The following is a 15510-nucleotide window of genomic DNA, read 5'->3' on the forward strand; positions in this document are numbered from 1 at the left end:
ATTTCTCTGTTGAGATTTCTTGGTTTTTAAAAGTGTTATTTTGTTTGTTGGTGCTTAATTTCTTGAGTTCTTCATGTATTTTGGATATTAGCTCTCTATCAGATGTGGGGTTGGTGAAGATCTTTTCCCAGTCTGTTGGTTGTTGTTTGTCCTGTTGACAGTGTCCTTTGCCTTGCAGAAGGTTTTTCATTTCATGAGCTCCCATTTATTAATTGTTGATCTTAGTACCTGAGCTGTTTGTGTTCTGTTCAGGAAGTTGTATCACATGCCAAAGCCTTCAAGGCTATTCTCCAACTTCTCTTATATTAGATTTATATTGTCTGGTTTTATGTTGAGGTCTTTGATCCACATGGATTTGAGTTATGTGCAAGGTAATAAATATGAATCTATTTGCATTTTCTACATGCAGATATACAATTAGACCAGCACCATTACTTGAAGATGTTTTCCTTTTTTTCACTGTATAGCTTTGGCTTCTTTGTAAAAAAATGAAGTTTTTGTAGGTATGTGGGTTTATTTCTGGGTTTTTTATTCGATTCCATTTATCTGCGCTTTTTTTCTTATTTTGCCAATACCATGGAAAAATACGACTTAAAATCAGGGATGGTAATGCCTTCAGAAATTCTTTTATTGTACAGGAGTTTTTGTTTGTTTGTTTGTTTGTTTGTTTGTTTTTTAGTTATCCTGAGTTGTTTTTTCCATATGAAGTTAAAAAAAATTGTTCTTTCTAGGTCTATAAAGAATTATGCTGGAATTTTGATGGGAATTGCATTGAATCTGTAGATTGCTCATTGTGCAATGGCCATTTTTACATTTCAGTTAGTTCTACTATCCATGAGCATGGGAGATCTTTCCATATTCTGATATCTTTTTCATTTTTTTTTCTTCGGAGACTTGAAGATTTTCTCAAACAGGTCTTTCATTTGCTTGGTTAAAATAACACCAAGATATTTTATACTATTCATGGCTATTGTGAAGGGTGGGAATCCAATCTGTGCTTTCTCTGTGTATACATTCCTGGGTGTGGGATCATTCACTGGAGCATGGTCAACCTATCAGAAGCCACACCATGTCTCTGAGGAGCAATCAGCTGTCTGTAAATCCTCATTTAGGGGTGGAAGCCACACCATGTCTCTGAGTAGCAATCAGCTGTCTGTAAATCCTCATTTAGAGGTGGCTACTCATGAGCCCTTTTCTACATTATGCTAGAAGGCTGACTGGCCTGATCTTGTGCAAGTCTTGTTCAAGCAAACAGAGCTATTGTGAGTTCACGAGGGCAGCAGTCCTGCCTAGTCCTGATGACATTGTTTTACTCTGGTACTCTAGTCCTGCTTCGTATTCATTCTACCCCTTCTTCTTCCATAGTCCCTGAGCCTGGGAGAGAGGTTGTAATATAGATGTACCATTTGTACCTGAGCCCTCACCTGACATTTATTCTTTGTACTTTGAATAGTTATGAGTTTTCTCATTAACTACCATTCAATGCACAAAGACACTTCTCTGTACTAATCAATTGGTAGAAAGATAAAAATTTAGAGGGTACTTTGTCCATTTAGCAGAATAATAGTAGACCTATCAACTCTACAGCTATGGGCACTTGGCAAGATTTACAGTGTAAGTCATGAGTTTCCTCTTGTTGAGCCGACCTTAAGTTCCAGATTAAAAATGGTTGCCACCATAACGCTCTTGCCACTATTGTACCAAGAAGCCTATACAGCCAATCATTACTGCAGTTCACAGGGTTCAGAGCTGGGTAATAATGTTAATAACTCTTCCCACTTTCAGTAGACTGCAGAGTTTTTTCTAGTACTGTGAAAGTTAGACAGCAGGGAAGAATCATCTTAGTTGGTCCTAGCTTGAGTTCTCTTAGTATGTAGGAAGGCTACTGATTAAGATATGCTTATTTTGTAATTGTCACTTTGTGGAACATGTTCATGAACTCTAGAAGTTTTCTTGTAGATTTTTTTTTGTGTCTTCCATGAGTAAAATCAAGTTGTCTGCAAATTAGGATGGTTTGACTTTTTTCTATCCTATTTGTGTATACCCTTTAGTTCATTTCTTGCTTAACTGCTTGGGCTAGAATATCAAATACTACATTAAATAAGAGTGGTGACATAAGACCTAAGCAGTGGTGATGCACACCTTTAATCTTCATTAGGAGGCAGAGGTAGGTGGATCTCTGAGTTTGAGCCCAGCCTGGTCTACAGAGTAAGTTCTGGGACAGCCAGAGCTACACAGAGAATATCTGTCTTGAAAAAAACCAATGTAAGAAGCAGTAGAAAAGAAGGAAGAAGAAGGGGAGGAGGATGAGGAGGCAAGAGGGGAGGAAGAAGAAGAGGAGAAAGAAGGGGAGGAGGAAGAGGAGAAGAGATGTGGAAGAAGACACTCTGAGCATCTTCCTGATCTTAAAGAATGCTCTGAGTTGTTATCCATTTAGTGTGATGATGGTCATCTGTTTGTGTTAGAAAACATCGTTGTCTGTAGACATATTCCTTCTACACTTAGTCTCACTAGGGTTTTTACCATGAAAGGATATTAGATTTTTGTCAAAGGCCTTTTCTACATTAATTGAAATGATTATATGATTTTTGACCTGAGTTTATCTATGTGGTTGAGTACATTTGTTGATTTATGCATATTGAACTATTCCTGAATCCCTGGAATAAAGTCAATTTTGCAAGTACTTTATGGAGAACTTTTAAGTCTATGTTCATCCAAGAGATTGGCTGATAAATTTCTCCCTTTTCGCTGTTGTTGAATCTTGATCTGTTGTTGGTAACAGGATGATACTGGCTTTCTAAAGGAGTTTGTAATTGTTCCTTCCATTTAAAAAATTATTTGAGGATTATTGGTGTTAGATTTTTTTCCTTTGAACATCTGCTAGAATTCTGCACTGAATCCAAGTCCTTTTTTGAGCTGAAAGATTTTTATTTATTGCTCCTCTCTCATTGATTGTATAGATCTAACTTATTTAACATTGGCTTAACTACAGGAGGAATTGTACATCTAAGAATCCATATTCTTTCAGATTTTTTCAATTTAGTGGAATATAGGTTTTTGAGTTGTGTTCTCATGAATCTCTGAATTTCTTCAGTGTCCTTTTATTTATTTTTTTAATATAAGACAAACTTTATTCTGTAACTTCTACATACAGTACATTCTGTTGTCTGATGCATAAATCTGTTGTTTTGACGAAGTACTCTTTTAAAGAGAACAATACAGAAGTGTCCCCAAATTGTCACATCAGTTTGTAGTCAACTTGTTTATCTACATCTTAATTCTGTTAAGTAGTTGTGCTTGCTCTTGAGTCTGCCATCACATATCACCTTTTTCATCTCCAATTTTATTAACTTGGGTCATCTCTTTCTTTTGTTTAAACTAGCTAAGTTTGTCATTCTTTTTCTCTATTTTGAAGAACCAACTGTATTTCACTGATTCTTTTTTATTTTTAAAATTTCTATTTCCTTAATTTCAGCCCCAATCTTTCCTATTTCTCTCCACTTACTGCTTTGTGGATTGGTTTGTTCTTGTTTTTCCACATGATTCATTATGATTCATTATGAAGTTGTTTATTTGTGATCTCTCTGGTTTTTTAATGTGAGCACTTACAGTCTAAACATCCAAAGGTAACCTTCACTGTGTCCCATTAATTTGAGTATGTTGTATTTTAATTATCATTTCTTTCTGGAACCCTTAAATTTTCTTCCTGATTTCCAAATGACCCAGTACCACACAGAACTGTGTTGTTTAATATCCATGAATTTATGTTTTTGATCTGGTTTTTCTTGTTGTTCTTATCTAGTTTTATAATCCCGTTGTGATCAGAATACAGGTGATAGTTCAGTTTTCCTGTTTGTTAAAATTTGCTTTTCCCAAACTGTAGATAGTTGTTTTGTTTTGATGACAGTGTCCTTTGTTTTACAGCAGCTTTTCAGTTTCATGAGGTCCCATTTATCAATTGTTGATCTTAGAGCCTGTGCTGTTGGTGTTCTGTTCAGGAACTTGTCTCCCGTGCCAATGAGTTCCAAGCTCTTCTAGACATTTTCTTCTAACAGGTTTAGTGTGTCTAGTTTTATATTGAGGTCTTTGATCCACTTGGACTTTAGTTTTGTACAGGGTGATAAATGTGGATATATTTGCATTTTTCTACATGTAGACATCCAGTTAGACCAGCACCATTTGTTGAATGAATCTTTTTTCCATTGTATGGTTTTGGCATCTTTGTCAAAAATCAGGTGTCCATAAGTATGTGGGTTTATTTCAGGGTCTTCTATTTGATTCCATTGATCCACCATGCTGTTTCTATGCCAGTACCATGCAGTTTTTATTACTGTTGCTCTATAGTACAGCTTGGGATCAGGGATGGAGATACCTCCAGAAGATCTTTTATTGTAGAGGATTGTTTTGGTAATTCTGGGTTTCTTGTTATTCCATATGAAGTTGAGAATTTTTTTTCAAGGTCTGTAAAGAATTGTGTTGGTAAGTTGAAGGAAATTGTGTTGAATCTGTAGATTGCTTTTGGTAAGATGGCTATTTTTACTATGTTAATCCTGCCAAGCCATGAACACAGGAGATCTTTCCATTTTCTGATATCTTCTAATTCTTTCTTCAGAGACTGAAATTTTTTTTTCATACAGGTCTTTGACTTTCTTGGTTAGGGTCACACCAAGGTACTTTATGTCCTTTGTGGCTATTTTAAAGGATGTTGTTTCCCTAATTTCTTTCTCAGCCTTTTTGTCTTTTGTATACAGGAGGGCTACAGATTTTTTTGAGTTAATTTTGTATCCAGCCACTTTGCTGAAGGTGTTTATCAGCTGTAGGAGTTCTATACTAGAATTTTTGGGATCACTCAGGTATACTATCAATTCATTTGCAAATAGTGACATTTTGACTTATTTCTTTCCAATTTGTATCCCCTTGATCTCCTTTAACTCCAACCAAGTACCATGCATGGAGATAACCTAGAACCCCTGCACAGATGTAGCCCATGGCAGTTCAGTGTCCAAGTGGGTTCCACCATAGTAATGGGAAGAGGGACTGCCTCTGACATGAATTGATTGACCTGTTCTTTGATCACTTCACCCTGAGGGGTGAGCAGCCTTACCAGGCCACAGAGGAAGACAATGCAGCCACTCCTGATGAGACCTAATAGACTAGGATCAGAAGGAAGGAAAAGAAGACCTCACTTTCAGTGGACTTGGAGAGAGGCATGTGTGGAGAAAGGGAAGGAAGGGAGGAATTGGGAGGGTAGGGGGAAGGGAGCTACAGGGGGGATACAAAGTGAATAAAGTGTAATTAATAAAAAAATTTAAAAAAACTACTTTCAAACAAGAAGAACAGGCAAAGCCAGAATTATCCTTGAATTTCTTAGGTGTTTGGTACAAATTATGCTCAAATCCATGGTCAATAAATTCAAGCCATCATAATGCTCTAAAAAAAAAAAAAGATTTGCTTTTCCATCCTAGTATGTGATCTATTTTAAAGAAGGTGCTGTGGGGTGCTGAGAAAAATATGCATTCTTGGGCATTTTGGTAGAATGGTCTGTAGATATTTGTTATGTCCATTTGATCTATGATGTTATTTAATTCCAGTATTTCTTCATTCATCTTTTGTACAGTTGATCTGTCAAATGCTGAGAGTGAGATATTGAAGTCATTTGCTATTACTTTGTTTGGGTTAATCTATGATTTTTAATCCTGTGATGTTTGCTTTAAGAAGTTGGATGAGCCTCTATTTGGGACATATATATTTAGAGAATTATAAATTTTCTTATGAGTCAATCTTTTTCAATAAGTAAAAAGTGACATTTTTTATCTCTCCTAATAATAATTGATTTAAAATCTATTTTGTCAGATGTTAAAACAGCAGCACTTGATTGCTTTCTGGTTTCCTTTGCTTGAAGCCCTTTTTTTTTCCTTTTTCTTTTCACTACAAGGTACATTTTTTGAAAACAGTAGAAATTAAGGTTCTGTCATCTAATGCAAATAGTTTTGTCTTTTTTTTAAACTTTTATTAATTACACTTTATTCATTTTGTATCCCCCCATAAGCCCCTCCCTCCTCCCGTCCCGGTCCCACCCTCCCCCCCCGTCTGCATGCATGCCCCTCCCCAAGTCCACTGATGGGGGGGTCCTCCTCTCCTTCTTTCTGATCTTAGTCTATCAGTTCTCATCAGAAGTGGCTGCATTGTCAGGGTTCTAGGTTATCTCCATGAATAGTCCTTGGTTGGAGTATGAGTCTCTGTGAAGACCCCTGTGTTCAAATTTTCTGGTTCTGTTGCTCTCCTTGTGGGGTTCCTGTCCTCTCCAGCTCTTACTATTTCCCACTTCTTACATAAAATTCCATTCACTCTGCCTGTCAGTTGGCCATCAGGCTCAGTATCTGCTTTCACAGTCTGCATGGCAGAGGCTTTCAGAGGCCCTCTGTGGCAGGTTCCTAGGTTGTTTCCTGTTTTCTTCTTCTGGCTTTCAGAGGCCCTCTGTAGCAGGTTCCTAGGTTGTTTCCTGTTTTCTTTTTCTTTGGATGTCCATCCTCTTTGCCTTTCAGGATGGGTATTGAACATTTTAGTTAGGGTCCTCTCTTTTGCTTAGTATATTTAGATGTACAGATTTTAGTGGGTTTATTCCATGTTGTATGTTTATATGAGTGAGTATATACCGTGTGTGTCTTTTTGCTTCTGGGACAACTCACTCAGGATGATCCTTTCCAGGTCCCACCATTTACCTGCAAATTTCATGATTTCCTTATTTTTCACTGCTGAGTAATATTCCATTGTATAGATGTACCACAGTTTCTGCATCCATTCTTCAGTTGAGGGGCATCTGGGCTGTTTCCAGTTTCTGGCTATTACAAATAAAGCTGCTACAAACATGGTTGAGCAAATGTCCTTTTTGTGTACTTGAGCCTCTTTTGGATATATGCCCAGGAGTGGTATGGCTGGATCTTGAGGAAGCACTATTCCTAGTTGTCTGAGAAAGCGCCATATTGCTTTCCAGAGTGGTTGTACAAGTTTACATTCCCACTAGCAATGAAGGAGGGTTCCCCTTTGTCCACAACCTCTCCAGCATGTGTTGTCACTTGAGTTTTTCATCTTGGCCATTTTGATGGGTGTAAGGTGAAATCTCAGGGTTGTTTTGATTTGCATTTCCCTAATGGCTAATGAGGTTGAGCATTTCTTTAAGTGTTTCTCTGCCATTCTATATTCCTCTACAGAGAATTCTCTGTTTAGCTCTGTTCCCCATTTTTTAAGTGGATTACTTGGTTTGCTGTTGTTCAGCTTCTTCAGTTCTTTATATATACTGGATATTAGCCCTCTGTCAGATAAAGGGTTGGTGATGATTCTTTCCCAATCTGTAGGCAGTCGCTTTGTTTTGATGACTGTGTCCTTTGCTTTACAGAAGCTTTTCAATTTCATGAGGTCCCATTTATTGATTGTTGCTCTTAGAGCCTGTGATGTTTTGTCTTTTGATGGGTAAATTGTGACCATCAATACTCAGTTATTTTTGAAATGTAAGTATTTCCTTCTGTCATTTTGTTGATTTTGTGTAGTGGAGAAGAGCTGGGTCAAAATTTAAAAAGTGGGAGTCCAATTGCTTAAATGTTTAATTCCTCTCTTTGACTGATACACTTGTGGATATTAGACTATGCTTCTGTTACATTTAACAGGTCCCATTATTCTCGTGTTGATTTTCAGCTGCCCTTGTGATTGGAGTTTTCTTGACTTTGTTCTGTGGGCTGTGGATAACTCAGTACAAGTCTTCTCTGTCCGACTGGCTGTGTTCCCATCAAGTTGGTAGATGTGTGGTACCCAAAGTCCTATTTAGAGTTTATATTAAGCTTCAAAAGCATAGGTTACTCTTTTGTATTTTGGCACTGATAATGTCCATGGCAACAGTCACTTGAAACCCCTATGAAATCCTTAACATTCACCTTTGTAGATTTTCAGGTAGGAGTCTTTTGTCCCCATTTGCCTGGGGAAAGATTGCAGTATGGTGGTGGATGCTATTGTCTTACAGTCTTCTGAATGTAGATAATGTTATTTGGTCCAATGATAGAGGAATTTATTCTGTTAAGCATGAGAACCATGAGGAAAAAAGTCCAAATACATAATTGTTCGATTAAAGAAAGCTGTATTTGAGGGGATGGAAGATGGCAATGCCAGCCATGTAAAGTATCTGAACAGCCGCTCAGTAGTAAGAGCAGAGTGACTGACAGGCCATACTGTGGACTCCAAAACACCAACATCAGTGTTTCTCAGATGAGAGAAGAACCCACGGGAAAACACAAGGGTCCATCTTTAGGCCACCCACCTAATACTGGGAAAAACTCCTGGGCTACTGCCTGGCACAGCTGCAATCCTATGCCATCCACTGAAGCCCACCATCTGTGGATACCTTCATGGTACTGGCAGCTCCTGCCTCTGACCTTGAGGCTCACTCTCACTGTCCATGGAGTGGATACCTTCTAGTACTGAGAGTGAGACCCCAAACCCAGGCATTCACTCTCACTATCCCATGGACATCTTTTAGGTACTGGAGGCTCGTGTACCCAATCTCAGGCACCCACTCTCACCGATTTGTGAAGTGAATACCTTCCAGTACCAAGGGGTGTGCAGCTCCAAACTCGGTGCCCACTCTCATTACGCCACAGTCACCCTACAACACCAGTGGCTCCAGGTTCCAAACTCAGGCACCCAAATCACCATCCATTGGAGGGGATACTTTCTAGTACCTGGGGTGTGGGCTCAAATCTTGGGGCTCACTCTTGCCATCCCAAGAGAGCTGCTCCAACCTCAGCCCTCCTGATGCTTGGGACCCATGGAAACAACCCCAGACACTGTTCCAAAGCTCAATCCCTCTCCCTAAAGATACCAGTAAGATCTTTGACCTCACAGTTTCTCTAACAAAGACTGTGGCCAGGGTGCACAGTGTCTGAGTACAGTGGCTAGGTTCACTAACCTCAGAACAAAAAATCCAGTGCCAGCCAGGGCGGCTGACTCCAGGACTATCCTCTTTGAAAGGAAGATCTCTGAGCTCCCGAAGAATCCACATGGTCCCCAGAATCAAACATTTGAGGATCCCCACAGTCAGTTCCCTGAGAACCACCCACCAATCTGAGGTCATTCCCACCAATCTGAGAAGGGCTCCTGCAGGAAAATACCCCGCTTCCAGCCCAGGGCCCTTCCTGCATCCACTAGAACTCCTGTAGGCAACACGATCTAACACCCAACACCGGAGACACCAGATGGCTACACATCTGGGTGAAAACACAATCAATAAAAGCCAAAGCAATATGGCATCTCCAGAACCCAGTTATCCAAAGGCAAGTAACCATGGATGCCCCAACACAATTGAAACAAGAAAATAACCTTAAATCCATGTTTATGAATGTAACAGAGGAACTAATAAAATTTGTAAAGAAATGCAGGAAGATTCAGTCAAACAGACTGAGGCCTTTAGAAAGGAAATAATTAAATCGCTGAAAGAAACAGGAAAGGTCAAACAAACAGGTGAAGGAATTGGACAATCCATATTAATGAAAAGCAGGAAAATATAAACAAACAGGTGAAGGAAATCAAGAAAATGGTTCAAGATCTGAAGTTGGAAATAGAAACATTAAAGAAAGCACAAACTGAAGAAATCCTGGAAAGGGAGAACTTAGGGAAGAAAATAGTAACTACAGGATAAGCATCACTAACAGAATACAAGAGATTGGGGAAAGAATCTCAGGTGTAGAAGAAACAATGGAAGAAATCAATGCTTCTGTGAAAGAAAATGTTAAATCCAATTAAAAATGATCCTGACACAAAACATCCAACAAATCAAGAACACCATGAAAAGGAGAAACTTAAGCATAACAGGAATAAAAGTAAAGAGAAGATTCATGGCTCCAAGGACCAGATAATATTTTCAACAAAATCATAGGAGAAAAGTTCCCCAGTCTTTAGAAAGAGATGCCTATAAGCATACAAGAGGCCTGCATAACACCAAATAAATCACACCAGAAAAGAAAATCCTCCCACCACATAATAGTTAAAACAGGAAATGTATAAAACAAAGAAAAAAATATTAAAAGATGCAGGGGAAAATGCCAAGTAACATATAATAGCAAACTTATAAGAATCACACTAGACTTCTCAGCAGAGACCATAAAAGCCAGAAGGGCCAGGGCAAACTTCTTACAAACTCTAAGAGACCACAGATGCCAGTCTAGACTACTATACCCAGCAAAATTTCAAACATAGATGGATAAAACAAGATATTTCAAGACAAAATCAAATTGAAACAATATCTATGCAAAACCCAGCTATACAGAAAACTCTAGAAAGAAAACTCCCACATGAGAAAGTTAATCCCCCCAAAAAGAAAGCCACAAGATATAAGTAACTTCACTACAGCAAAACCAAAAGTTGAGCAGCACACAAAAACAGTACTGCAACCAACACCAAAGAAAAAGGAACTAACAGTCACTGCTCATTAATATCTCTCAAAATCAATGGACTCTCAAAAAAAAAAAAAAAAACAGACTAACAGACAGTAACAGACAGACACAACTTGAGAATAAAGGGCTGGCAAAAGCTTTTCCAAGCAAATGGAACCAAGAAGCAAGCAGGAGTAGCTATTCTAATATCTAATAAAATAGACTGTCAACCAAAATTAATCAAGAGATGAGAAAGGACACTTTAGATGGATCAAAGGAAAAATCTACCAAGAAGGCATCTCAATTCTGAACATCTATGCCCAAATACAAAGGCACCCACATTTGTAAAAGAAGCATTAATGAAACTTAAACCATACATTAGTGGTGGGAGACTACAACACCCCACTCTCAGCAAAGTCCAGGTCAACAAAACAGAAATTAAAGAAAGAAACAATGACACTGAAGAGGTCATGAATCAAATGGACCTAACAGACATCTACAGAACTTTTCACGCAACCATAAAAGAATATACCTTCTTCTCAGCACTTCATGGATACATCTCCACAATTTACCATAGAAGAGATCACAAAGCAAACAGATACAAGAAGCTTGAAATAATAAACCCTTGTTTCCTATCAGACCACATGGACTAAACCTGGACCTCAACAACGACAGAAATAGCAAAAACCCTATCCATGCTTGGAAACTAAACAACTCCCTACTCAACAACAACTGGGTCAGGGAAGAAATAAAGAAAAATTAAAGACTTCCTAGAATTCAATGAAATTGAAGGCACAACATACCAAAACTTATGGGACAGAACGAAAGCAGTGCTAAGAGAAAAGTTCATGTTTCTGACATGAACTTGATGGCAGGCTCTTTGACCCCCCACCCCCACCCCATAGCCCTGCTATGCCACAGAGGAGGACTTTGCAGCCAGTCCTGAAGACACCTGATAAACCAGTATCAGATGGAAGGGGAGGAGGTTCTCCCTTATCAGTGGACTTGGAAAGGGGCATTGAGGAGACGAGGGTGGGAGGGTGGGATTGGGAGGAAAAGAAGGAGTGGGATACAGCAGGGATACAAAGGTAACAAACTGTAACTAATATTTAAAAAATAAAAATTAAAAAAAGAGAAAAGTTCATAGCACCAAGTGCCTTCAAGAAGAAATTGGAGACATCTTATACAAGCAACTTAACAACACCTGAAAGCTCTCGAAATAAATAGAAGAAGACACACATAAGAGGAGTAGACCACTGTTAAAAAAAAATAAACTAAGGGCTGAAATCAATAAATTAGAAACAAACAAAGTAATTCAAAGAATCAATGAAACTGGGAGCTGGTTCTTTGAGGAAATCAGTAAGACAGACAAACCCTCAGCTAAACTGACTAAAAGGCAGAGAGACACCATCCAAATCAACAAAATCAGCAATAAAAAGAAGCACATGACAGCAGACACTGAGGAAATTCAAAGAATCATTAGGTCTTACTTCAAAGCCTATACACTACAAAATTTGAAAATCTAAATGAAATGAACAAATTTCTTGATAGATTCCACTTACCAAAGTTAAATCGGGATCAGGTAAATGAACTAAATAATGTTGAGGAAATAGAAGCTGTCATCAGAACTCTCCCATCCACACACTAAATCTGTTAGAAGAAAACTGGGGTCTTACCTTGAACTCATTGGCACAGGAAAAAAACTTACTGAACATAATCCAAACAGTTCAGTCTCTAAGATCAACAATTAATAAATGGGACCTCATGAAACTGAAAAGCTTCTATGAAGCAAAGGACACTGCCAAGAGAGCAAAATGGCAGCCTACAGACTGAGAAAAGATCTTCACTAACCCTATATCTGACAGGGGGCTAATATCCAAAATATATAAAGAACTCAAGAAATTAAACACCAACAAATCATATAATCCAATTTAAAAATGGAGCACAGAGCTAAAAAGAGAATTCTCAACAGAGGAATATCAAATGGCAGAGAGGCACTTAAAGAAATGCTCAAAGGTCCTTAGTCATCAGGGAAATGCAAATCAAAACAACTCTGAGATTTCACCTTACACCCATTATAATGGCTAAGATAAAAAACTCAAGTGACAACACATGTTGGAAAGAATGTAGAGAAAGGGGAGCCTCCTCCACTTCTCGTGGGAGTGCACATTTGTACACCTACCTTGGAAATCAATCTTGGTGTTTTCTCAGAAAACTGGGAATAGCTCTACCTCAAGGCCCAGCTATACCACTCCTGGGCATATACCTAAAAGATGCTCAATCATACAACAAGGACATTTGCTCAGCTATGTTCATAAGAGCTTTATTTGTAATAGCCAGAATCTGCAAACAACCTCGATGTCACTTAACTGAAGAATGGATACAGAAATTGTGGTACATTTATACAGTGGACTACCACACAGCTGTTAAAAAACAAGGAAATCATGAAATTTGCAGGCAAATGGATGAAACTAGGAGAGGTCATCCTGAGTGAGGTAACCCTGAAGCAGAAATACATGCATGGTATGTACTCACTTATAAGCAGACATTAGCCATATATTATAGGTTAACCATACTAAAATCCATAGACCTCAAGAAGCTAAAAAATACGGAGGATCCTAGTGAGAATGCTTAATTCTTAACCAGAAGAGCAAACAGGATAGACACCAGAAGCGGTGGAAGAGAGGGAACAGGACAGAAACCTATTATAGATGTCCTCTGAAAGACTACACCCAGCAGAGGATCGAATCAGATGCAGAAACTCACAATCAAACTTTCAGCAGGGAGCAGGTAATCTTACAGAAGAAGCAGGGATAGAAAGACCTGGTGAGCAGGAGCATCACACGACCAACCAAGCTAAAAATCTGGGCCCAGGGGGGCCTGCAGAAAATGATACACTAACCAAGGACCATGTGTTGTGAGGACCTAGACCCCTGCTCAGATGTTGCCCATAGGCAGCTCAGTCTCCATGTGGGATACCTAGGAAGGGGAGCAGGGGTTGTCTCTGACATCAACTTAGTGTCCTGCTCTTTAATCATTCCCCCCTGGTAGGAGACCTTGCCAGGCCACAGCAGAAGAAGAGGACCCAGGCAGTCCTGATGAGACTTAATAGATTAGGGTCAGATGGTAGTGGAGGAGGGCTTCCCCTTTCAGTGGACCAAAGGAGGATAGTAGGCAAAAGAAAGTGGGAGGGTGGGACTGGGAGAAGATAAGGGAGGGAACTACAATCTGGTTATGAAATGAATAAACTGTAAAAAAATAAAAATTAAATTAATTATTTTTTTAAAGCTGTATTTAGGGTGTACCTGGAACTGGCTGACCAGCTGTCTCACCCTACACTTGGATTTGAGAGGCTAGCCCCTGCTGGAAAGATAAGGTGTTTGTAGGGTGGGGGTTGATGCTTTACATTGTTAGAAAGATGTAATGATCATCTTATCCTGGGACCTCCCTCTTGTTTAGCTTCTTTAGGTGTACAGATTTTAGTATTTTATCCTATCTTATAGATCTAGTATCCACTTAAAAGTGAGCATATACCATGTGTGAAAAACAAATGGGATGGACATTGGAAGTAGGAGAAAACAAGAAACAGGACAGAAGCCTACCATAGAGGGCATCTGAAAGACTCTATCTCTATCTAGCAGTGTATCGAAGCAGATACTGAGACTCATAACCAAACCTTCAGCAGAGTGCAGGGAATCATATGAAAGATGGGAGAGTTAGTAAGAGATGGAGAGGACAGGAGCGCCACAAGGACCAAACATATCTGGGCACAGGGGTCTTTTCTGAGACTGATTCTCCAACCAAGGACCATGCATGGATATAACCTAGAACCCCTGCTCAGACGTAGCCCATGGCAGCTTCACACCCAAGAGGGATTCCCTAGTAAGAGGAACAGAGACTATCTCTGACATGAACTCATGGGCAGGCTCTTTGATCCCCTCACCCTGCCTCAAAGGAGAAGCAGCCTTACCAGGCCACTGAGGCAGAGGTTCCAGCCAGTCCTGATGAGACCTGATAAACTAGGGTCAGATGGAAGGGAGGAGGACCTCCCCTATCAGTGGCCTTAGAGAGGGGCAGGGAGGAGATGAGAAAGGGAGGGAGGTATTGGGAGGGAATGAGGGAGGGGGCTAGAGCTGGAATACAAAGTAAATAAACTAATTAATATAAAAAATAAAAAATTAAAAAAATAAAGATGTAATTAAAGGGAAGGAACAAAGGGTAAGGATAGTTTGAGTGTTGATCAAGTCAAATCTAAGACTTGGATAAATAACAGATGGAGTGATTAAATATTCCTATTCTCTTTAGTTTCCAAACTGTATTCAGTCATTGGATTTACTTGGCTTCTATTCTACTATTTTGCCTGGAAATCCCAAATAGATTTTTTGTTTACAAACAAACAACAACAAACATAAATTTAAGGAAACTCATCATATATACTACTTTCAAATCAAAGACTGTTTGATTTGATTTACTTGGCTTCTATTCTACTATTTTGCCTGGAAATCCCAAATAGATTTTTTGTTTACAAACAAACAACAACAAACTTAAATTTAAGGAAACTCATCATATATACTACTTTCAAATCAAAGACTGTTTTGAAATTTTAGAGAATTATAATTAAAACTGAAAATATATTCTGAATGAAATGTGTCCTGTTGGAACTTCATAAGAACAGTCTTTTCTCTGTCTTTGTCTCTATTTTCTTCCTCTGTCCACCTTCTTTTTTTCTATTCCTGGTTTTCTTCTTTCTCTCCCTCTCCTTCACACATTCACAAAGAAACATAGAAGCATCAGCATCTTAAAGTGGAAATACCTTCAGGGATTCCTGCTCTGTATTTGGATACTTGCTTGGTCCCTCATTGACTGTGTCTCCCTGTTCATTTATTTTCTTAACCCTTGTCATCTTGATGAAATAGTTGTGAATGTTAGGCATTTCCATCGGGATGATATATGTTTCTTGCTTGTCATTATATATTATCCACCCAGTAATGACTATCATAAATACTAGGTTTTAAGTATTTATTAAACTTCAAAACATGCTGTTTATATGAAACACTATTATGTTATAAAAAGCATTAAAGCCTTGTCACAG

At 38.8% G+C, this 15510-nt stretch overlaps 1 protein-coding gene across 2 annotated transcripts in view; it reads left to right on the plus strand.

The window, feature by feature from the left end:
- The window catches only part of Grid2 (glutamate ionotropic receptor delta type subunit 2), a 1564629-nt gene that overhangs the window by 1288224 nt on the left and 260895 nt on the right, over nt 1–15510 (plus strand). The gene's annotated exons all lie outside the window — the stretch shown is intronic.

The sequence above is a fragment of the Meriones unguiculatus genome, chromosome 21 (genome assembly GCF_030254825.1).
Source record: "Meriones unguiculatus strain TT.TT164.6M chromosome 21, Bangor_MerUng_6.1, whole genome shotgun sequence".
Taxonomy (NCBI): domain Eukaryota; kingdom Metazoa; phylum Chordata; class Mammalia; order Rodentia; family Muridae; genus Meriones; species Meriones unguiculatus.